The sequence below is a fragment of the Arvicanthis niloticus genome, unplaced genomic scaffold (assembly GCF_011762505.2).
Source record: "Arvicanthis niloticus isolate mArvNil1 unplaced genomic scaffold, mArvNil1.pat.X pat_scaffold_1163_arrow_ctg1, whole genome shotgun sequence".
Classification (NCBI taxonomy): domain Eukaryota; kingdom Metazoa; phylum Chordata; class Mammalia; order Rodentia; family Muridae; genus Arvicanthis; species Arvicanthis niloticus.
In genome coordinates, this window is record NW_023045170.1 from 1 (window position 1) to 26,032 (window position 26,032).

Genomic DNA, 26,032 nt, shown 5'->3' on the forward strand with positions numbered 1-26,032 from the left:
GTCATGCTCCATGAACTGAGCACTGACTGATACTTTATGCAATAGACTTCTACATTGGCGATTGTGTGTTCGCTCCAATTAATTTTTTAGTCATTTAGTATACATCAATACAACCTCATAGAAATGAAATTTTATATTTTGAGTAACACACCATCATTTTGTTGCTGAAGTGAATACAGATTCAACCACTTGGAGGACGTTCAGCTGGCTTTGGTATTCCTTTAATATATTTTCATGTTTGTGCAGTTGAGCATTTGTTTGCTTTATTTTCTATGCATTTACTTATTATTTTGCATGGAGAATATTATAGAAGCAGAGGATAACTTGTGGAGTCAGCTTTCCTCTCCCTCCATGTGTGTTCTAGCAGGCTTGCTGGCAGGTGCCCTTACTTACTGAGCAAACTCATCGACCCCTCCTGTTTTCTTTTTGAGACCAAGTTTCACTGTTTCTTTACCCATAAGAAGAATGAAATTAGTTATGTTGTCTATAGAAAGATGAATGCAACTGGAGATAATTATATTACACTTATTAAGTCCTTCTCAGAAAGACAAATGCCACGAACACATTCCATATGTCTTCTCTCATTTGTACTACTTAGATTTTACATACACACATGATACCTTTCATGTATATTTGATGTGATAAAAGTGGGAATTTCTAGGGAACAAAGAGAACTAAGGAAATTAGAGAAAAGGGAGGTTGGGGGATGTGTTATGTTTAACATAAATTTATACTTGTATGTAACATGTACAGTGAATATGCACAGTGAAAAAATTAAAATAATAAACTCAGAGGAGAAGTGAACTGCCGTTTCCATGTGGCAGCACACAAGTTGTATCTGCCATGTCATCTGTAAGTTTCCTTTGAAACGCTGTACACAGAGATTGAAAGGCAAATGGTAACTATTAGAAAGCAAAAAAGAAAAAATTATTTAGGAAAACTTCATTAATTTCCATCCAAAGAAGACCCTACCAGTTTTTTATGCATGTACATATATATATGCATGTAGACCAAAAATGTTTTTAAAATCTGTAGTTTATTTTTCCAAAAAAATAAAATTTTATTAAAAAAATAAGAACATTCATATGTAAAAGTATCTTTTGTTGTGGTCTATCAATAAGCTTATCAAACATAAAGTGAAATCCATAATACACAAAAGCACTACTGAGATGCTTTTCTCAGTGCAGAGCTGGGGAGATATGGATGTGTGCGGAGGGCCTGGTTTAGTATGTGGAGTGGACAAATAATTCATTTGGAAACACAAGCACAAGAGCCACAGAAACCCATACCTTTACATTTCAATTGATGGAGGTATATTTGCACAACTTTCTATGATATTTTGTGATACTACAATACACATAGAAAATGTAATAAATCAAGGTAGTGAATATTTCCATCTCATCCGTGATACTTATGTAGTAGTGAATTTTGTACTCTTCAGCCATTTTAATCTTAAAAGACTATTTTGATCAGTGTTCTATTGTGCTTTAGAAGAACCTGATCTAATGCATGCCCAGCATGCTTCCCTCTTCCTTAGAGTCCTCTTACTGTGTTATCTTTATTTGCTCTCTAAAGTTCACAGGCAATACTGTCGTTTGTCGTTAGACTTATTTTGCTTAATATGGTGAGCTTGAGTTTTACATAGTTTTCCATCAAGATACACTACAGCTGATGCACGTCTTGGAACTGGATGGTGTTTCAGTGTAGACAAGCAGGTATCTCTAAAGGATGGTGACCATGATCCTTTTGGGGCCATAGCCAGGAGCATGCACCACCAGAACAATCCATTCATCCACTGATGGAAATCTGTGTTGGGTCCATATTTTAGCTATCATAAATAGTGCTGCAAAAATCATAGGAGTGCAATGGTGTGGTGGTTAGGTTCTTTCTGGATATATACTCAGTAGCAGAGTTCTCGAATTACACCGTAACATTTTTAATTCTTGGAGAAGACTCCATATTGGTTTCTGTTCCTGCATTAACTCACATTCCCCACCAACAGTATATGAACTCTGCATGCTCACTTGTACTTTGTCCTTCTTGTAATAGACATCTGAGCCAAGATGGGATGCTCTCACACTGAGATTCTGATGCACTTCCCTGACTAGTGATGCTAAGATTTTTTTTTTTCATATATTGTTAACGATCTCAATGACTTTAGAAAGTTTAGACTTTAGGCCACTTTTTGACTGGTTTGTTTCCTTGATGTTCAGCTCCTAGAGTCCCTTGTATATTCTGGATGTGAATCTCTGCTCAGATGAACAGTTTGTGAATGTTTTCTCCATCTGTATGCTGTCCTTTGATTCTGCTATTTCCTTTGCTCTAATAGACTCCTTATACTGATGCAGTCTCTCGTGTCTGTTTCTGCTGTTGATGTGTCTTTCAGACTTCACCAAACTGTCATCACCTACACATCACTGTCTTCAAGGGCTTTCTTAGAGCAATTTCATAGACTGAGAAATCTGGGTCTCAAACTAATTTTTGTTGATGTTTGTCTACAGCAAGAAGGATGGCTCCAGTTTCAGACCTCTCTGTATGCATGTGAAGTTTACCCAACACTATTAATTGAAGAAAACACAGTTTCCTCATTCTATGCTTTGGTACCATTATCAATAATCAGTTGGCTATGTGCATATAGATTTTTTTGTGCTATAGTTTTTTTGTGTGTTTTTCTAACAGTTCCATGATGTTTTTGTTACTAAAGCTTTGAAATCAGGTATTTTGATGCAAAGAAATGTGGACAACAGTGCATACTGTGGGACACACTGTGAAACACAACAGCATTTATAACAATTTTTTTTTTCTCTGTTGGGGCAAAGATTGCAAAGTTAGAAGGCAAGTATGAGAGAAAGGGAAGATAAGTAGGATTAGGGTGCATGATGGGAAATTCACAAAAAAAAAATCAATAAAAAGTTGAAAACAAAAATGCAAAACAAACGGACATTGAGTAAGGGTCCTGGAAAATCTTCAAAGCGTCTACTTTCCCATAGAGTTGACATTTTGTTTACTTCCTGAGTCTCATGATATGCTTCCTCCTTCTGGAAGGAATGTTTCAAGCTCAGAACCAACTGCAATACAGTACCCAAGAGACAAGCACAAGTGTGCCAGAGCTTGAGACAGCTGTGGCCAACATTTTCCCAAGGTCTTCTGGGCATGTTCTAGGAATGTTTGGTTTAGGAGTATGTTTTTTCTTGCTTCTAAAAGTATAAGACACAGAAAAGTTGTTTTCTAGGTTCAATGAGACAAATTATGATGGTGGGTGTGGGCGTGGGGTTTGGTATCTATGACATGACCCTAGAATGCAAGGTATGAATGAGCAAGTTTGTTAAATCATATAGAGAAAACACTGGTGGGTTTGAGGCTTGTAGGAATGGCACTCATGGTCCTGTACCTACTAAAAATGAATGGAAGATGTGATTCCTCCCTTGGGCAATTTAAGAGCTTTAAAATATTTCATATACATTTTAAAGTTCAAAAATAATTAGATAATCTCCCTCTTTCTCTTTCCTTCCCCCCAACACTTCCCAGGTCCCCTTATTTCAATGGTTCTAATGCCCTCTTCATTCTCAAAATGGCAGCATTTTCTTCTTTAGTATTGCTGGATAGACATCCTGCTGAATCAGTTTTGTTGTTTGTGTGTATATGGTTTCAGGGCTGACCACTTTGTACTGAGTAAGCAGTAGGGGCTCATCCCTGGTAAAGGCAAATGAAAATATTTCTCTTACACATTAGCACGTCTGTCTGTATTGTCACTGTTCAGGTCTTATTTATTTCATCCATTTCTAGAGAAGTCTCACAGTGGGCTTTGTGGCTTGCGATGTTGCACCTATCCTAACAAGACCACACCTCCTAATAGTGCCACTCCCTGGGCCAAGCATATTCAAACCACTACAGGTTTCTTGTAGACAACAAAAAATGAATTTTTTCTTAATCTTCAGCTACTTTGTATATTTTAAGAATTAAGGTAATTAACATATTGAATTATTATTGCAGAGTTTCTGTAGATTGGAGTCATCTTGTTGGTTTTTGTTTCATTCCAGATTTCCATGCTCAGTCATGCATTGTAATTTATTAATTATAAGTTGGTTTGTTTTCTTTCTCAATTCTCCTCACTGTGATCATTTCCTCTCTTCAATTCAAAGTATTGCATCCAGTATTCTGTTTAGGGTTTTGTTGTTGTTGTTCTAAGGTATGAATATTTTTGGGATGTTCATATTATGGAAACATTTTCTTTCTTTAAATATGTCATATACGTTTGTTGGACACAGTAGTCTAGGTTAGAAGTATTTTAGAATTTAGACTGCATTGCCCCAGGCTCTTCTGGCTTTAAAATTTTTCATTAAAAAAATGAGAATTATTCAGATAACTTTACCTTTATGTGTGACTAGTGTTTTTTTTCCTCTTACAGCTTTTGATGTTTTTTCTTTATTTAGTATTTTTAAAACTATAATATGTATAGAGAGTTTCTTTTCTGGATGTGTTTCATTGAAGTTCTCTTTGCTTCTTGTATTTGAATACAAGAATTTGTATAGAATTTTTCTTCTATGATTTTGTTAATGCTATTGAAGTGGAATTTCTCTCCTAATCTATGACATTCCACATTTCCTTTCCTGGCGCTTTAAGTTTTTTTCATTTCTTTGCTTATCTGGTTTAGATTCTCTACTTGATTTAAATCCTACTTTATCTTCAAGTCCTGACATTCTTTCATCTGCTTGTATTCATATACTGGTGAGACTTTCCCTTGAGTTTTCAAATTAAGATAGTGAGTTTTCCAATTTCATCTTCATTTAGTTTGAGGCCTCTGTAAAGTCTCTACTTTTCAGCTATGTGCTTGTTTTCCCCAGCACCACTGTTTCTTGTCATCATCTCGGAGTTCAATGAAGAGATCCCTCGAGTCTTCTTTAAATACCTATATTCAGTTTTCAAGTGTGTTATTAAGGAATATTGGCTTAGTTTTCTTTTTGTGGTACATCTTTACCTAGTTTGGGTATTAAAGTGATATTGAAGTAGACGTGTAGAAGGAGTTTGGAAATGCTCCTTTTGTTTGTATTTTTTAACTAGTGTAACAAGGACTGGCTGTAAATCTTTGAAAGTCTGATAGAATTCTGCTTTGAGTCCATCTCATCTTTGATTTATTTTAGCTTGATGGCTTTTATGTTTTCAAGCTTCTCGTTTGTTATGCGTTTGTTTAGGTTCTTGACTTCTTGGATTAATTTTGGCTGTTTGGCTGAATCTAGAAATTCAACCTTTTTTAATGTTTTCCAGCAAAACAAATTATATATTTTTAAGGTATTCTTTTAATCATTTTTGCTGCCCATTGTAATTTCCCTGTTCATTATTGATTTTGTTAATTTGGGTCCTCTCTTTCAGTTAGCTGGGCCAAAAGTCTGATCATATTAATTGTCTCAAAGAACCAACTCTTAGCCTTATTGACTCTTTGTATTACCTTGTTATTATTTATTTTTTGTTTTCTTTGGTTTATTATTGTATTTGACCCGTTCTTCCAAATTTCGGGGGTTCATCATTAAGTCATTTATTTGTGCTTTTTCCGATTGCTTGGTGTAGGCACATAGAGATATACATTGTTTAAGTAGGATTGCTTCCAATGTGTCTCAGAAGCATTGTGGCATTGTGTTCTGTAATACAACAATTATTTCCAGGAAATATTTTTATTTCCTTCCTGATTTCTTCTTTGATTTATTCATCATCATTCAACCAAAGGTTGTTTAACTTCCATAAGTTTGTGTGCTTACTAGAGATTTGTTTGCTGTTGGTTTTAAAGTTTATTGTGGTATGATCAGATAGGATCCACAGAGTTCTTTCAATCTTTCTGAATATGTTTTGTGTCCCAGAATGCAGCTTAGAGAAGATTTCATGTACTGCTAACTAGAATGTATATGTTCTTTGGCATTTGGATAGAATATCCTATAGATATTGGCTATAACATATAATTTAATGTTGATGTTTCTCTGATTATTTTCATCCATATGACCTGTCTACAGAAGAAATTAGGGTATTGAAATCACCTGCTATTAATAGGTTGATGCTGATGTGTGTCTTTAATCCCAGTAGTATACTTTTTAAGAAACTGAATAGAACATAGAAATGAAGTCTATCCATTTGGGCTGGCAACGCTTCCCCACCAAGAGCTATAGGACATCTTACTACATAGTGAGTAAAGACCCTAGAAGCAATAGTTCTCATTCCTGCTCATCACTAATGAGGAGCCAACCTCCACCTGGTTGTAACAAAGTGGTATCTCAGCACCTATTAGCAATGTCAGAAAGAGATGCTAAATCAGGTTTAAATCAAACTGGAGTTGTGCAATATAAAATACCCAGGAATATATATTTAAGATTCTTTTTAATATAATGAATGGAGTACTCAAACTAGATGAGTAAAACAAACCAATAATCCAACATAACCCTTAGACCCTGACACTGAGAGGGCACAGATATTGGAACAGTCTTCCCAAGATGTCAAAGCATCCACCATGAAAATGCTACCACAACTACAAACACATAACAAATGAAAACTACAGATACTAGGAAAGAAACAAAAGACAGGAAGAGCCAAATAGAGACAACAATATAGAAACAACATGTTGTTATTGTGGCGGCGGTGGTGGTGGTGGTGGTAGTGGTGGTGGTGGTGGTGGTTGTCGCTTCTCTGCCACCTGGTTCACAACTAGGAGAGGAACATTTCCCTTTTACAGAAATAGAATGAAAGAGAACATTCTAACAAACTGTCATTTCAATCCTGGGTACCAGACATCCTCACAGCTCAGTTAGGGAAGCAAGCAGAAATCCACACAGTGTAGCTCATATCACCTTCAGCAAATACCCAGATATTTGTGCAAGGAATCATCTTTTATCTTTTTTTAATAGGTTTCTGATTTACATGTTATTGGTTTTTTTACATTATAATTTTTATTGGATATTTTATTTACATTTCAGATGCCATTTCCTTTCCCCATTTCCCCTCCCTAAAAACCCCCAATCCCATGCCCCCTTCTTCTTTTTGCTTTTATACATTTTTTAAAATATTAATCAAAGGCTTTATAAGTTTGGTAATGCTCAGTATCAATCAGAAGTGTAACCCAATACCCAACCGAGATATACCAACTATCTTTGACTGGTGGAGATACGCGAATATCCACCTCCATGTTGCCCTCTCTCTCATCTCCTAGCTCCTCCCCCTTTCCTCCTCCTCTTCTTACTCCCCCTCTTCCTCTCCGTACTCCTCCCACCTTAGCTCATCCTACATATCACTCTTCCTGTTAAAGTAAATTTTTCTCTCAAAATACAATTAGAGCATAACTATACCAATTTGTGCCAGTAAGGTACAAGATAGTCCAATACCCAATCCATCATTTTGTTGACTAACCAGAACCTCTGTCATCTCTTCTAACTAAAAGACTTAGTTCTGAACCTGGCTTTTTTTTTTCTAGGATTTAGAATGAATGTCAGCTGAAAACCATCCTCTCAAATCTTTTCTCTCAAAGTAAATAGCCAGGATTGGCGATGAGACTGTAAGTTTTCAACCCCATCAGAAATCCAGAGTGACTGAATTAACTGAAATTATGGGAAGCACAAAGAATAGCTTCTAAGACTTAGCCAATTTATAGAGACCGCTAAACACCTGGACAGTCCCTATACTACAAAACATTGGAGCATCTGATCTTCAGCCTTCTGGCCCAGGATCATCTGACAGACCTAGTGATGCACAATTATTAAGGGCTGATTACTCTGTCTTGGCAGATATAATCAGTTGACTATTCCACAAGTGTGTCCTTTTCTGGACAGTAATTTGTCTGTAGATGAAAAGAGGCAATTCTTGTTTAGTGGCTGTCTCACCACAACTGGAGTAACTCCAAAGATGCTCAATTTCTTCTTAGAATCCAAGACAGGAAGCTGTCAGGAGCAGACAGGTCTCTAATCAAAATGAACATTAATACAGAAATGTTTGTAATGTCAATTCTGTGGACTTCTGACGTTTTGAAAACCAACTATCCATGTAAGGCAATGTGGACAGTTGTCTGTTAACTCCTTTCGGCTATTTCTAAATAAAATATGGAAAACACCCTAACAATAAACTCAAAGCCATGAATTTGCTATAGACCCTTAACTCACAGGCTAACCATCTCAAATCAGTTAAAAAAAAAAAAAAAAAAAAAAAAGGTTAAAGAAAGACTGGGTCTAAGCCTTGTATTCCTAAATGTGTTATACAGGCACAATGCCTATGAGAGTAACAATATTCATCTCATTTTTATACCAATAAGAAGCTCATACCAATGAAAACCTTAAATTTGAAATCAAAATAAATTTTGTACCATTTAAGAAATTATAACTTCATCTTAATAACAATTATACATAGTTTTACCAATAGGTTATGGCTATGCAATAAATCCTAGCTAATCCTTCCTATTCTAACAAAACCACTACTTTTCCCTAGAAAGACAGCCCAGTCCCCAAGCCCTGGGAATAGGAGTGCAGACTCTTCATTAACTTCTTCAAGCTGGTTACATGTGTTGAGATATTAGAAGAGGGGCAGGGAGAAGAGTAAATTGATAAGCCTCTGACACTGTGTCTTCACTACATCCAGCTGGAATTCCAGAACATCAGAGGTTCGAGCAGGTCTGCTCAGCTTGCTTGATGAGCAGATACACCAAGGCTATGTATTCTGCAATATACAAAATTTGTTTCTCAAAACAAATTTTAGTATAAAGATAATTTTTTGTTTGAATTCTGGAATATAGTCTTCTGGCGGTCTGCCTCTGTCATGTCTAATCCATATAATTCTGGCAGTTTCTATGAGGGTGTGCTCCCACCATCCTCCCATTTCTGCCTCCCTGCTCTCAAATTCCACAACACTAGGGAATCCAAACTTTCAGGCACCAAGGCTTTCCACTTCCACTGATGCCTAACCCCTTACCCCATCTCCCCCTTTTCAAATTACTATAAGGGTGTGCTCCCACCATCATCCCATTCCTGGCTCCCTGCTCTTGAAATTTGCCAACACTAGGGAATCCAAACTTTCAGGCACCAAGGCCTTCCACTTCCATTGATGCCTGGCAAGGCCACCCTCAACTACCTATACAAGTGGAGCCGTGAGTTGCCTCCCTCCCCCTTTGTGTTCTCGGGCTGGAGATTTTAGAATGACTACTCCAGCTTGTTTCTTAGGACCATTTGCTTGAAAAATTGTTTTCCAGCCTTTTACTCTAAGGTAGAGTCTGTCTTTGTCACTGAGGTGGGTTTCCTGTATGCAGCAAAATGCTGGGTCCTGTTTATGTATCCAGACCATTAGTCTTTTAATTGGGGAATTGAGTCCATTGATGTTAAGAGATATTAAGGAACAGTGATTGTTGCTTCCTGTTATTTTTGTTATTAGAGGTGGAATTGTCTTTGTATGACTACCTTCTTTTGGATTTGTTGGAAGAGGGTTACTTTCTTGCTCTTTCTAGGGTATAATTTCCCTCCTTGTATTGGAGCTTTCCTGCTATTAACCTATTGTGTAAATTTGGTTTTGTCATGGAATATCTTGGTTTCTCCATCTATGGTAATTGAAAGTCTTGCCGGGCTATAGTAGCCTGGGCTGGCATTTGTGTTCTCTTAGGGTCTGTATGACTTCTGTCCAGCATCTTCTACTTTATAGTATCTGGTAAGAAGTCTGGTGTAATTCTGATAGGTTTGCCTTTATATGTTACTTGGCCTTTCTTCCTTACTGCATAATATTCTCTCTTCGTTTTGTGCACTTAGTGTTTTGATTATTATGTGACAAGAGGTATTTCTTTTCTGGTCTAGTCTATTTGGCATTCTATAGGCTTCTTGTATGTTTATGGGCATCTCATTCTTTAGATTAGGGAAGTTTTCTTCTATAATTTTGTTGAAGATATTTATTGGCCCTTTAAGTTGGGGATCTTCACTTTCATCTATACCTATCATCCTTAGGTTTGGTCTTCTCATTGTGTCCTGGATTTCCAGAATGTTTTGTGTTAAAAACTTTTTGCATTTTCTTTGACAGTTGTGTCAGTATTTTCTATGGTATCTTCTGCACCTGAGATTCTCCCTTCTATCTCTTGTACTGTGTTGGTGATGCTTGTATATATGACTCCTGATTTCTTTCCTAGGTTTTCTATCTCCAAGGTAGTCTCCATTTGTGAATTCTTTATTGTCTCTACTTCCATTTTTATGTCCTGGATGGTTTTGTTCAATTCCTTTACCTGTTTGGTTGTGTTCTCTTGTAATTGTTTAAGGGATTTTTGTATTTCCTCTTTAAGGGCTTCTACCTGTTTACCTGTGTTCTCCTCAAATTCTTTGAGAGTGTTATTTATGTCCTTCTTAAAGTCCTCTAGAATCATCATTAGAAGTGATTTTAAATCTGAATCTTGCTTTCCTGGTGATATGGGGAATTCAGGACTTTCTAGTGTGGGAGAACTAGGTTCTAATGATGCCAAGTACCCTGGGTTGCTGATGCTTATGCTCTTGCACTTGCCTTTCACCATCTGGATCTCCTTAGTGCTACCTGCCCTGTTTCTGAGTGGAGCCTGTCTTTCCTATTATCTTCGTTATATCAGAAATGTGTGGGGTGGGTGTTACTACTGGGGTTAGAGCTGGGGCCCAAACTCTGCTCAGTGATCAGGCGCAGACAGGAAGGAACCAGTGCCTAGGGCCAGGAGTGACTTCCTGGGTCCTAATGGGTCCGAGTTACTCCCTGTTTGGGGCAGGCGTTGCTGTCTGCTTACCTAAGATACTGCTGGCTAGAGCTCCTGGCCTGCTTCCTCTGGGTTCTGTGAGATTGGGGGCAGAGCTGCTCCCTGGCATCTGCTTAGTGCTCTGGCTGAGACTGGGAGGAACCAGTGCTCCAGGCCAGGAGCCAGGAACCAACTTTTAAAATGACTTATTTGAGGCCATTCTAGGGTCCAGAAATCTTGCCTATCCCTATCTCTGGAACTTTACAGACATTTATGCTCTATGTCTTGGAAGGCAGCTTCCTTTCTTGAAAACTCAAACTGGCCAAGTAGAATGACTGTGATGTAGGCCCACTGGATACCCTGAACAATGAGAGAAAGGTGCTGGAACATAGACAGGAATAGATGGACATGCTGCCCTTAAAAGTCTATGATGGGTATTGGTATCTGAGACCAATGATGTGGCCCACTACTTGAGGACAGAGGACAGTCCCAGGATTGGATGCAGGTATTTATGAAATTCCTCTGAACATTCTTCCTGGTACGGTGCTCTGGTAACTTGTTGCAGAAGGTCTTAGAAAAGTGAACCGGCAGACTTCCTGTGCTATCGCAGGACTACTCTCGGCCTACCAACTCTCCCACAGGGCCAAAGGTCCCAAGCTGGTTACACCAGACTGTTCTCCAGCTTGCTCCCATAGCGACTGGTTGCTGTGTTTCCAGCTTTGGTGATTCACTCATCCCTGAAACCACTAGTTCCTTCACAGCCATAACCACCCGGTTGTTGGCAGACCCACTTCCCAGTATCCCAGTAAAGTAAAACTCTAAAGCTTCAGATTAACCAAATAGATTTATATATAAGCAAATACTTGAGACACAAGCTGCCCACACAATTAGAATTGTTATCCCAATTATCTAACATTTTCATATGAATAACTCCTTGAGACTGCTAGAGATACTTGGGTATATGTCCGCTGCCATCTCGCCTCCTTCTTCCTTTCCAATGACAGGGCTCCCGCTGCAAATACATTGGGAAGGAAATTTCTGCCACAGTAACTGACAGGGCAGAGAGAAAAACACCCATTCTTGCTCCGAAAAGAGATACAAGATCATATTACAGGGCCATGAAACAACTGCCATTAGCTGTTGCCTTCATCTACAGCAGAAGCAGAGGTCTAGGTAAGGAAAACCACGGTTCTAAGTGTCATTATGGTCTAGGTGCACATAGAGCTAAGAAAAACTTTACCTAGTTGGTGTTGGCCACAACTGTTCCAACTTGCATACAAATACATGTCTGCCACTGTTACGTCAGCTCTATACCAAGTCTGAACAGGATGGACATGATGTGAGCCTCATGAATGGATGTTTCTTCCTTGGCCTGCATCAGGACCCACATCTTTACCTGGGAAAAAGATAGGAATTTCAAATTCATCATCAGTGGTGTGGCTGTGTGCCCAAGGCCCTTTGCAGTGGTACAGCCTGCAAAAATGATGCCTAAAGAAACCTACATCATATAATAGAGAGCACCACTCCTATTGTAGTGATCACTCTGCCAAAATCGCTGTCTACACCAAGACTGCCTATACCTAATATTATATGAACCCAAAGAAAGAATGGGTCTCTAAAAATCCATCATGGCATGTACAATGCTTCTTGCCATTAATCATCATTAGAAAAGCTCTAGGGAATCTATGTCATACCCACATGGAAGTAAGACCAGCAGAACACCATTCCAGCCTTGCAGATGCTTAAAAGAATTTTTTTAAAAAACTAACTACTGTCATAAACTTGTGTAACAATATAAATCATGTGTGGAAAATAGACACACAGATGAGAAACAAAAGAATCAGTATTAACAGTACAAAAAAACCATCAAATCAAGAAAAATACATAGAGAAGAGAATAATTCAATATTCAAAACAGCTGAAGAAAATTAAAAAAGGGACAGGAATAAGCCTTTATCATTGATAACAACAATGGAAATAAACAAATATTCTTGTTATGGGAACTCACCAATAATGATACCATCCATGGACGATGTCAAATGATGTGAGGTAGTGTCCTGTAACTTGCGTACAGGATGTGAGGATCAGGACTGTCTAACTTATATCTAGCATATTAGAGTTTAAGAAAAGAAGATGTAAGACCAGACAAGTGAATCACAAACTAACGATCAAGAAAATATGTATTCCTACCTCATTCCAGAGCATATTATTTTATGCAACAAACAGCTATGAGGCTACAGACAGAGAGATGGTCCTTATGCATTCATAGCAATGAAACTCACCACTTCATTTTATCAGTGGGTGGATGTTTAGATTAAGGTAAACCTCAAAGAAAATCAGAATTAAATTATACCTTAAATTATATAGAATGTTTTACAAATTCAAATTAAGTCTATTCAATCGCTATGGAATATACATTGAACTTTTGTAGGATGAAGCACAGATTAATCCACAAAGAAGCCTTAAATTCTACAAAATTAAGATGTATGAAGAAGCTTTATAAAAACTCACTAGTTCATAAGGTACTTGTTTAAAACAAGAGATTGAATGAAGGTTCCCCCATGAGTGAACAATGTTACTCCCAGAGAGATATGAGGTATTGTAATCCCTGTGTAGGTACAGAAAAACCTTTGCAAGAGTTATTAAATAGGGGGTCACAGAGGTATACAAAGCAAGGCAGGCTATTGTCACTGCTCCTGGATGCCCCCTCCATAACTAGATAGTAAGGCCATATTGCTGAAGAAAACACTCACTTTGGTTGTGGGACATAAAGAAATTAAGCTTAAATTGACAAAGAAACTCCCTGCTGGGTGGGGACATTTTTATTCTTATTTTGTACTGGGCTCTACATGCTACAATACCAACCTGTCAGGCTGAGCTGTATCCTCTGTAACCAACCTCTTAATTGGATTTGAAGTCTGCTCCACAGGAAGGAATTGATGCCTGGCTTTGTAAACAAGGTCAAAGCCCATGGCCATATCCTAAGGCAACTACTGTTGTTGCTTTGCTAAAATGAGCATGACTTCTAGCTGCCTTCTAAAATGGAGTTATACTGGCCCTCAACCTTGATCGGGAAAGCTTCTTCTTCTACTGGGTGGTAGTTACTGCAGAGACACATAACTGTTTAAAGTGCTGAGAATTAGCAACAGCGACTGCTCCAATGAAGATGGCATATCTTTATACACCTACCCCAGCAGGGCTCCAGGACATTTGCAGAAAAGGAGGTGGGAATTTAAGAGCTGGATGATGGGAGGAGTGGTAAGAAGTGTTGACTTCTGGATTTGGATTGACTGTTGCTCATGTGAACTCACCGCAGCTGTAGTTATCTGCAGGACACCTTGGGTAAGATGAAGCAAAAAGTCTCAGGATGTAATACTGCCTGGTCAGATCACTCACTAAGAAACTATTGGTAGTTGATGTGTTCTAAAGAAGGAGAGTGGTTTTCTTTGTGGGAGGTGTGGCCACTAGGCAATTGCAGTTGGCTCAGTAGATGGTCCCACACCATTGTGGCAGTAAATGTACTCAGTTGTTTAATATATATATGATATCTATAACCTATATATGTATATATATATACACACATATATATGTGTGTGTATTTATGTATCATATATAATATATAGTATATAGTATATATTATGCATTATATAATATATAATATATAATATTAATATATAATATAAAGGAGGATATAATTAAGGTACATTGTATGTTAAGAATATAAATTTTTCAAAGAAAAAATTAAAAGTAAGTATTTAAAAATCATTTCAAAAAATCTTAACAGTTTTTCTGATCACAATGTGATTAAAAACAAAGTTAAAATCAAAAAAATTTACAAGTACCCTTGAAAACATTATAGAGAATTCAAAAGGGACACTTAAATTGATCTTAAAAATGGAATAAGTAGGGAGACAGAGGAGAGCATCTCAGACCTCACTACCACAAGCGGGGAGGAAGACAGAAGAGAAGATCTTGGTTTCTGGGTAGCACTCAGTCAGACCAAGCTCAGGCTTTAGGAGTTAGGAGTGCATGACGTGCCTGGGAAGGCAGGGGCGCCCGCCATTGGGCTGCTCTTGAGTAGCCAGAGAAGTCCAAGGTGGCAAAGGGGGCCAAACGACCCAACGCAAGATGGCGAGTAAATAGATATTTGAAGACATGGTGGAGGAGCGTGTCCACGAAGAATATAAAATCTGGAAGAAGAATACGCCATTTCTGTATGACCTGGTTATGTCCCATCCTCTTCGGTGGCCCAGTCTTACGATTCAGTGGCTTCCTGAAGTGACTAAACCAGAAGGTAAGGATCATGACCTTCATTGGCTGACGCTGGGCACTCATACATCTGATGAGCAGAATCATCTGGTAGATGCTCGAGTTCACATTCCCAACGATGATGCACAGTTTGATGCTTCCATTGTGACAGCGACAAGGGAGAATTTGGTGGCTCTGGCTTTGTAATAGGAAAAAAAATGAATGTGAAATTAAAATTAATCATGAAGGAGAAGTAAATTGTGCTCGTTAGATGCCATAAAATCCTCACATCATTGCTACAAAACACCATCTTCTGATGTTTTGGGTTTTAAACTATACAAAACACCCTGCAAAACCAGATCCAAGTGGAGAATGTAATCCTGATCTTAGATTAAGAGGTCACAAAAAAAAAAAAAAAAAAAAAAAAAAAAAAAAAAGGCTACGTATGGTCTTTCCTGGAATTCTAATTAGAACAGACATCTCCTGAGTGCATCGGATGACCATACTGTCTGCCTGTGCGATATAAATGGTGGACCAAAGGAAGGCATTGTATAGTAGGAAATGTAAGTGGGATGGCTTCTGGCATTCTTTATCCTCTGATTCTAGCACTTTCAAGTGAGCTGTTGCATACTGTATCATATTGTAGCTGTTAGAGAACAAAATGAATGTTACTTAAGAACGAACACATCAGTGTTTTAAAACACATTGCTGGGTATTGCCTTTGAATCAACTGTCGTCATTTTCTCAAACTTTAAAGTGCTTGCTCAAGTTTCCAAATACGCGAGGATAACTTTTACACTTTTTCCTTCCAACACTTCTTGATTGGCTTTGCAAAAACAAAGTTTTAAAATTAAAAAAAAAAAAAATGGAATAAGTAGATAAAGCAAAAGCTGTATCAAAGGCAAGGAGTTTATACATTTAAACAAATAAGTTGTTTGCTTGACTTCTTCCTTAAAATGCATCACAAGGACTGAGGAAAAACAGGAACCAACCTACCTCAAAGAATAAAGTTTGTGGTTAAAGGGACAAAATTATAATCAGTGCCTCTAAAATACAAAGGATCATTAGAGTTACATAGAAGAAATGTGTCAGCAAATTAGAAAACAAGAAATGAAAGTATGGTCCAACCTCATACTTTGTAAAATTAAACTCTAAGAACATGAAAAACCTAGGTAGACCAATAACAAGCCATGTAATTAAATGAGAAAAGGTTCCAAATAAAGAAAAGCCTAGGGCTGATAGCATCACTGCAGAACTGTAGCATATTTAAAAAGAATTCCAACTTCTCTCAAATATTCCACCAAATTAAAAGCAAGAGAATCTTCTGGATACATTCTGTGTGCCTAGTATTGCCCTGCTACCAAAACCAGACAAAGAAAAAAAAATACAGCCCAACATTCCTGATGACCATGTGTGAAATTTTTCTCAATAAAACACATACATTCAAATTCAACAACACAGGAAGAACAGTGTCTTGGGACTGCAGAGATGATGAAATAGTTAATAGTACTTGCTGCTTCACAAAGGACAGTGTCTGTAACTCCAATTCTACGGAATCAAATATCCTATGGCCTCTTTAGGCACCAGGAAACACACCTGCTGTATACACATACATGCAAATAAACAAATAAAAACAGTAAAACTCAATCTTATCAACGGAGAGTTTTTGAAAACATTTGCCTTGATGAAGCTGATCTGTTCTAGGAATGCAAGGATGGTTCAACACATGCAGGTCAAACAGCAATCCAATCAGCAAGATGAAAGACCAAAATTTGTTCATCTCAATTGGTTATAGAAAGTATTTGATGAAATTCTAACCTCCTTTGCAATGAAAGCTCTTGACATATTAGAAATACTACAGAATTCAATAAGGACTATATGTGGCAAAGCCACAGCAATCAAATGAACTGGGGGAAAATGAATGCAGTCTCATGTTTCTAAAAAAAATGACATGGAAAATTTTAGCTGCAGCAATTGTGCAAGTGAAAACAGTAAAAGGCATAGATATCTGCTTATAGATGATAAGGTTCTTTATTTAATGATATTTTTATTGGGTATTTTATTTACATTTCAGATGTTATCCCCTTAACCCCATTTCTTCCCCTCCCAGCCAGGAACCCCCTATCCCATCCCCCCTCCTCCTGCTTCTATAAGGATGTGCCACCCACCTAACCCCCCCCCACTCCCACCTCCCACTATCGAATTTCCCCACACTTGGCATCCAGCCTTCATGGGACCAAGGATCTCTTCTCCCACCTATGCTGGACAAGGCCATCCTCCACTACATATACAGCTGAAGCCATGGGTCCCTCCGTATGTGCTCCCAGGCTGGTGGTTTAGACTCTGGAAGCTCTGGTTGGTTGGTATTGTTGCTCTCCTCATGGGGCCACAAACCCTTTCAAACCATTTCAGCTCCTTCAGTCTTCTCACTAACTCCTACATTGGGAACCCCTTGATCAGTTTCAATGGTTAGCTGTGAGCATCCACCTCTGAATATGTCTGACTCTTGCAGACCTCTAAGGAGACAGCTATATCAGGCTTCTGTCAGCATGCACTTCCTGACATCCACATCAATGTCTACCTTTGGCGACTGCACATGGGATGGATACCCAGGTGGGGCAGTATCCAGATGGCCCCTCCTTCAGTTTCTGTCCCACACTTTGTCTCCATATTTGCTCCCTTGAGTATTTTGTTACTCCTTCTAAGAAGGACCGAAGCACCCACACTTGGTCTTCCTTCTTCATGAGCTTCATGTGGTCTGTGAGTTGAATCTTGGGTATTTCAAGGTTCTGGGCTAATATCCAATTATCAGTGAGTGAATACCATGTGTGTTCTTTTGTGATTGGGTTACCTCACTCAGGATGATATTTTCTAGTTCCATCCATTTACCTAAGAATTTCTCGAATTCATTGTTTTTAATAGCTAAGTAATACTCCATTGTGTAAATGTATTTATATATATATATATATATTTTTGTATCCATTCCTCTGTTGAAGGACATCTGAATTCTTTCCAGCTTCTGGCTATTATAAATAAGGCTTCTATGAACATAGTGGAGCATATGTCCTTGTTATATGTTGGAGCATCTTCTAGGTATATGCCCAGGAGTGGTATAGCTGGATCCTCAGGTAATGCTATGTCCAGTTTTCTGAGGAACCACCAGACTGATTTCCAGAGTGGTTGTATCAGCTTGCAATCCCACCAACAATGGAGGACTGTTCCTCTTTCTCCACATCCTCATCCAGCATCTACTATCACCTAAGTTTTTTGATCTTAGCCATTCTGATTGGTGTGAGGTAAAAATCTCAGGGTTGTTTTAATTTGTATTTCCCTGATGACTAAGGATGTTAAACATTTCTTTAGGTGCTTCTCGGCCATTTGAGTTCCTCAGTTGAGAATTCTTTGTTTAACTCTATACCCCATTTTAATAGGGTTATTTGGTTGTCTGGAGTCTAATTTCTTGAGTTCTTTGTATATATTAGATAATAACCCTCTATCAGATGTAGGATTGGTAATGATCTTTTCCCAATCTGTTGGTTGCTATTTTGTCCTATTGACAGTGTCCTTTGCCTTACAGAAGCTTTGCAATTTTATGAGGTCCCATTTGACAATTCTTGCTCTTAGAGCATAAGCCATTGGTGTTCTGTTCAGGAACTTTTCCCCTGTGCCTAGGTATTCGAGGGTCTTCCCTACCTTCTCTTCTATTAGTTTCAGTGTATCTGGTTTTATGTGGAGGTCCTTTATACACTTGGACTTGAGCTTTGTACAAGGAGATAAGAATGGATCAGTTGCATTCTTCTACATGCTGACCTCCAGTTGAACCAGCACCATTTGTTGAAAATGCTATCATCTTTCCACTGGACTGTTTTAGCACTGTTGTCAAAGATCAAGTGACCATAAGTGTGTGGGTGACCCTAAAACTTCCACCAAAGAACTCCTAAACCTGATAAACAGCTTCAGCAAAGTGGCTGGATATAAAATCAACTCAAACAAATCAGTAGTCTTCCTCTATTCAAAGGATAAACAGGCTGAGAGAGAAATTAGGGAAATGATATCCTTCACAATAATCACAAATAATATAAAATACCTTGGTGTGAATCTAACCAAGCAAGTGAAAGGTCTGTATGACAAGAATTTCCAAGTCTCTGAAGAAAGAAATCGAAGAAGATCTCAGAAGATGGAAGATCTTCCATGCTCCTGAATTAACAAGATAAATATAGTAAAAATGGCCATCTTGCCAAAAGCAATCTACAAATTCAATGCAATCCCCATCAAAATTCCAAATCAATTATTCATAGAGATAGAAAGAACAATTTGCAAATTCATTTGGAATAACAAAACAACCAGGATAGTGAGAACAATTCTCAACAATAAAAGAATTTCTGGGAGACTCACCATCCCTGACCTCAATCTGTACTACAGAGCAGTAGTGATAAAAACTGCATGGTATTGGTACAGAGACAGGCAGGAAGATCAATGGAATAGAATTGAAAATCCAGAGATGATAAGGTTCTACATAGAGAAAAATCTGAAGACTTTCGCTTAAAGACTCTGGGCTTAATAAATCTAGTAAAGAGATAGAATAGAATGTCAAAATACAAAAAAAAAAAATCAGTAGTTTTTCTATTTACAAACTCCAAATTTGCTCAGAATGAACTAGAGAGTGCAATAACATTCAAAGTAGCTACAAAGTATATGTATACAGGACTAAACTGTAACCAAGGAAATTAAGGACTCTATATTAAAAGTTATAATACTGCTTGAAGTACACACACACACACATACATACACACACACACACACACACACACACACAGGTCCATTCCAAGGATAGGAATTAAGAATGTTAAAACAGCTGTACTATCAAAAATGATCTACAGATTCAACCTCATATCAAAATAGTAATGACATCCTTGGTAGGACTAGAAAAACACATCCTAAAATGTCATATGAAAGCATGAACCCAGATAGTAAAAGAACATAGCCGCATCGTGGTATCTGATTTCAACACATACTATAGATCATCAGTGACTAAAGATGTGGCATTGTGATGTAACTGACATAAAGATCCAAGAAACAGAATAGATTAAGCCCGTACATCTGGACCCATTTGATTCTAAACCAAGGTACCAAGAAATATACTGAATAAAGGATAAGTCTCTTCAGTGAGTGCTGTTATGTGGCCCCATGAAGAACTAGAGACTTGAGTTCTCCTCTCTCTCTCTCTCTCTCTCTCTCTCTCTCTCTCTCTCTCTCTCTCTCTTTCTCTCTCTCTCTCTCCATAAAACCAATCTAAGATAATCCAAAAATGGAAATGCCCAGATGAAAAACTCTCAAACTACTATGAGCGAACACAGCATAAATATGTCAGGCATTGATATAGGCAACCACTTTCTGGACAGAATCTTAAAAGAACAAGGAACAAACTTAAAAGCAGGATTGACAAGTGGGGTTAAATTAAGCTAAGGAGATTCTAGGTGACAAACAAAACAAAAGTAAAAGTCACACTGTAGAAAACAAATCATTTTTTCAACTATTAGAAAAACTCTTAAATAATCAGCTTAAAATGGGTAAAATTATCCAAATAGATGACAAGATATTTCTCAAAAAAATACAAATAATTGACAAATATACAAGAAAATTCTTCATAGTAATAGCCAACAGGGAAATACAAATCAAACTACAGTGAGAAAATCTTGGTTGGATTTTGTCTATTAAATCTCAACAGAAGTGGCAAAGCCTGTTGATTATAGTGAGAAAATTAAGCTCTGTGAATGTGAGTTTTACAGCCATCATAAACCCATAGAACACTGTGAGGGTTTCCCCAAACTTCCAAGATGGTCTACCACTTGATGGGGCTACATCATCCCCACATATATATTCACAGGAAATCATCACATTATCGTCTTTGTTGCAACATTTATGATAGTTAACATATATAATCAGTCAAAGTAGCCATTCGCAGCTGAATATGTATATATGTGTGTGTGTATTATATATATACATATATATGTATGTATGTAATATATATGTGTACATGTGTGTATATACATATATATATATATATATATATATATGGGATGTATGTACACATGAAGCATTACTGAATCACAGAAAGGAATAAACTCCTGTCATTTTACAGATTGACATAGATTGAACTAGAGAATATTATATTAAGCTAATAAGTACAGACGCCCCCCAAATCAAGTAATGTATGTTCTTTCTCATGGTAAAAATAAAAATATAAACTTTAGAGGAATGGTTCTTAACCTTTTGCAAGGGTCCTATATTAGATATGCTACATATCAGATATTTACATTACAATACATAATAATAGAAAAGTTACAGCTATGAAGTAACAACAAAATAATTTTACGGTTGAAGATCACCTCAACATGAAGAACTGTATCAAGGTGTCACAGCATTAGGAAGGTTGAGGACCATCGCTTTATAATGACTTGCAACAGAGAGCGATTGAGAAGAGAGATGGGGGACATTGAAACAAGGAGGTGGTGTTTCAACAGGACATTCTATGAATATATGGACACATCACACTGAAGCCTATTAAAATATACCATCAGTATGCACCAGTAAAAACAAACAACAAAAACAAACCTAAGTCTCCCAAATTGGGGAAATTTGGTTTTTATGGCATCTATACCACATATCAACTCACTCCATTAAATGCTGGCAATGGCAGTCAGACGCCATGGGTCTCAAGTAACAATCTGAGATGAATAGAGATTCAGGCTATCTGTGGCCTTCCAAACCTTGAAGTTTATTTTACACCTTCATTTTTCTCCTAAGATGGATCTCTCATGAGCTGAGCCATTGCTGTTCTGCACAAAGTTTCTCCTCCTCATCCAAGACAAACAAGGAAAGGATACAAAGTTAGTCTTTAGATTTTCTAATGTTCTAGGACCCTGGCAAGTATGTAAGTGGAGTGCATAAGTGGACAGACAGTGAGTCATTTACCAAGACATTCAGCCTTGCCTCAAACCTGTCCCTACCTCCAATCTCTCTTCCAATGTGAAAACAGACACACTTTCAGAATACCTCCTAGAGACCTGGGTCCTTCACTGAAAAGTAGCACTGCTGAGAAAGACCGTCTCCCCCAACACCAGGCTTGAAGTTCCCTTTCTCCATCTTGGACTTCATCAAGAGATAGGTGAATGCCTAGACCACCGCCCTCCAGATCTGCATTACTTAAGTGGGAGGAAATACATGAAGCAAAATTGCATACTCCATAATCGCATGAGACTGGTAATCTCTTTCAAACTTTGCTCAAACACAGTATTCTTGAAGAAATCTTTCTGAATTACTGTTCTGTTCCCTCCCTTTTCTTGAAACACACACGTGCATAGAAGTACATATATGCTCGTACATATTAGTGGACTTCTCTTTGTGCTCCCCCTCTATATGAACATTCTATGGTGACAAAGGCCACTGCACCTCATTTGATGGTTTTTATACTGTTCCTGGTATAACAGTACTTGGTACAGAATGGCTGCTTAGTAAACACCAGCTAGTGGGCAACCACAGTTGGCACTTGTGGCAAAATGGCTTCTGAGAAGTACTGCTTAATATGAGCCCTGAAGATGGAGTCAGTCAGGCAAAGGTGTTGGTTGGAACTAGAAGCCTTTAGATGAGGCCAAGGTCCTGTGGCAAGGTCCTGAAGCATCACATAAAGAACAGAAGAAAGCTCATATACTAGAAGCACATGTCGGGCAGGGATTGGAGATGGGATTAAAGGCCAGGTCAGGGCACGATGCAGAATGGATTTCCTTGTGAGTACCATGGGAAGGAATATACGCAAAGCAGCAGTCATGTAATAATCTGAGTTTGAACATGAGCCTCTGCTTCTGTGTGTAAAACAACTCTTGGCAGAGGATGGGATATAACCAGAGAACAGATGTGAGGTTTGCAGTAGTGAGCAGTGCCAGCCAGTATCCACTGAGTACCTAACAAGCCCTGCTCTCAGGATTTTAAACATTATAGCACTTTAAACACTTAATAAGTTCTTTCAATATTTTATTCTTAAAATTTGCTTTCCTGTATTATAATTTGTCGTCAAATAACATTATATATAAAAATGTTAGCTCTGTCATAATGTTAGAGTTGAATGGGCCTCCAAAAAGAATATTACAACTCCAAGGTAACCTTTACCTTTAAGGACCACAGTTTATTCAAAATCACTTAGAAGTGATATTTGGAGCTAAATTTTACTTCGGCAATGTGTGGGATAACAGGAGTTAAGACTATCTTAAAGATGAACCTCAGCTTAGGACTGGTTAAGGAGTTCCAGGCTATTGATGAGAAGATGGGGATATTTAGGAAATACACAAAGAAGACAAATGCAAACACAGCAAACCTGGGAAATGAGGGACTGTGTGAAAGCAGAGAAAAGGGAAACTGATGACATCATCAAGGCTCTGAGAAAGTGGGATGCAAATGACCATGTGCAGGCTCTGTCTGGCTCAGCCTCCTGTAAACACTCCCTAGGCAGATAGGAGTCTGCCTCCCAACTGCTGTGGGTGTTACCTGAAAGCCACAGTTTCCCTTTGGCCTGAAGCAATGTCTTCTGGGATTGTTCTTAGCACTATGACTACAGCTGTCTATCTCCCAAGTACCCTGGAGATAAGACTCTTCCTTCTTGGAGAACTAAAAGCTCACAGCTGACAGTCACACCTCAAGGTAAGAGAAATCCATTCAGCAAGTCTTGCTCTGAACTCCCTGTGGCATCAGACTAAGGCTAGACTTCATCAGAAGCTACATCTTGCTTAGTTTCTCCTCCTGCCTTCCTTCCTCCAGACTTCTCTAAGAATCATTCCTTGATAAATTACTTACACAAGAATCTCTGTCTTGGCCTCGGCTTCAATGAGAACTGCTGAAGATAGAAGCCAGGAAACATGGGTCAAGGGACAGAAGAAAACAGGAGAGGAAATGTTCATTTGGACCTCTTTGTAGGTACTATTAGTCTTTCCCTAACAAGGTCTGAGGGCACCCCCCACCCACCCAGAGCACCATTTGCACAGTCAGCATCTGACCACAGTGGGAGAAAGAGGCGGTGGCATGCTGAACTAGTAGATACAGTTCAAGTGCCATGATCTAAAACTGACTTTTGACATCTGTTCTTTAACTTGAGAGCCAAGTACCCATGGAGCTTGTTCGAAGTGGGTTTCATTGGGGTGACCTACATTTTAAAATCTAAGTCATTCCCAAATTAGAAAGGAGAGCCCCTGAGCACCTGGGATCAGCAAAATATCACAAACAATTTTTCAAGTGTTTTATTTTTGGCAAAAACTTGATTTAGCTCATTTTGCAAGTGCTCGTCTCTTCGGCTTTTTAAGCCCTTGGGCATTTCAAAGGAAATTTAATCCACATGTTCCTTATTCATTTACATTTTAAGTCATAAAAAATGTTATTTTTATAAGAGCTGCTTGATATCCAAGAAACTTTCTGAGCCTTTTAAAAAATCTCTTTAAAGTCTTGGTTGGAGCCAGGGAGCAGACGTGGTGTGTGATGCACTACCCAAAGATGTGATCCAGACAGTCTCCACCAGAGACCAACCTCAGAACAATGCTAAGCCACAGCCAAGCCAAGAAACTGATGGCAACTCGAGGACCGAAAAAGTCGGTCTGGACACCAGACCATCCTTGAGAAATGCAGGAACAGCCAACAGCCAAGACAACAAAGGATGTCACTGAAGTGTTTGGGCAAACAAGGAATAGAACATATATACATCACAGCAAGCTATCATTTCTGGCAGCTTTCAAAGTCTTCTGCAGGACAAAGTCACCTATTACTACCCAGAGACTCCATGTAGAGAATGTGGTGTCTTTTCTCAGCATTTTATGTACAAGCAAAATAGCATCCTTGAGCATTGATAATATATTACACGTTCTTTTGATAAAGTACAAGGAAGGGCTTAAAATGGTGATTGCAATGTATATCTAATGATATAAAAAATGTTTACATTATATTGCTAAGGTTGAAAGGGGATACACACCTGTAGACAAATCAGAACTACTTTTTTTTTCTTTTGGACAAATGAATGTGAGAATCATGCTTACGCATGCCCATTTCTGTTAAACAGTGATTCTCACAGATAGAATGGGAGTGCTTTCTCTCTGTTTGCTTGGTTAGGCTCACTAACGTTCCTGAACTATGCATGTGTAACTCAAGACGCCTTACTGTGTCTTAAGTTGTATGGAAAGTATTCCCAGAATAGTGAAAGGGAGAATGCCCTTCTCATTCTTCCCCAGGGGTCCAAGCTGGAGGGGGTGCTCAAGCAAGCACAAGATGATCAAATCGTCTGGGAGTCAGTGGAATGCTAGTGATCATTTGCAATGGCTAAATCTGTGGTGACCATGTTTTCCTGAACCTCAAATTGGTCACAGGATCTAGCATGGGGAGAAGTGTGCAGCAGCTTAGATTAGTTTAAATTAAAAGTGTTCTGAGACCCCTAAGGCATATTGTTGTTCTGCCTACAGGGCTTTCGCAATGAAGAAACATTATAAAAAGACAAGAAAATGGAGCCTCCTAGGAAGAAATAGTAAGAGCTGCTAATTTCCACAACTGTAGCTAGCTGCTGGTACCTGAAATCCACTCAACAGGGACCCTTGGGTTTCCCTCATGTTAATGTATGTGGCAATTTCAATCCAAATACTTGCTTCCACTCTTCCAGCACCTGGTCAGCTGCTGCTTAAAGTTCTGCCTACACAAAATGAGCCCAACTGCCAATATTAATTACCTCTATAATTTTCCTGGAATCTGTAGAGTAAGCACTTTCCCTGGAAGTGGTACTGTCTCTGAATATCATTTATACCTTCTGGCTCCTCTACCATCCCCACCAACCTCAGAGCTTGTTTTGAAAAATAGCCATTTCTCTCTGTTCTACTGGGCTCTTTATAGGCCTCTTTGATCACAGGTGGAATAAAGGAAAGCAGAAATATCCTTTCCCCAGTCTCTGTTAACCAAAAGTTTAGATAAATTATCTGCCCTTTAAAAAACTGTGACTCAACATTCAGATCCAATGAACAGGGTAAGTGAAGGAATACAGTTATCACATAAAAATCTATTTATTTCAAAA

General features: G+C 38.3%; 1 long non-coding RNA gene and 1 pseudogene across 1 annotated transcript; one reads left to right on the top strand and one right to left on the bottom strand.

The window, feature by feature from the left end:
• Positions 1–6,406: 6,406 nt before the first annotated feature.
• On the bottom strand, positions 6,407–12,442 carry LOC143433836 (uncharacterized). Its single transcript, XR_013070199.1, has 3 exons — positions 11,934–12,442; positions 11,608–11,705; positions 6,407–8,682 (listed from the first exon to the last, which is right to left on the bottom strand). It is a non-coding gene; the product is annotated as an uncharacterized LOC143433836 (long non-coding RNA).
• Positions 12,443–14,820: 2,378 nt separating this feature from the next.
• Positions 14,821–15,495, top strand: LOC117701492 (histone-binding protein RBBP7 pseudogene; annotated as a pseudogene).
• The last annotated feature ends 10,537 nt before the right edge of the window (positions 15,496–26,032 follow it).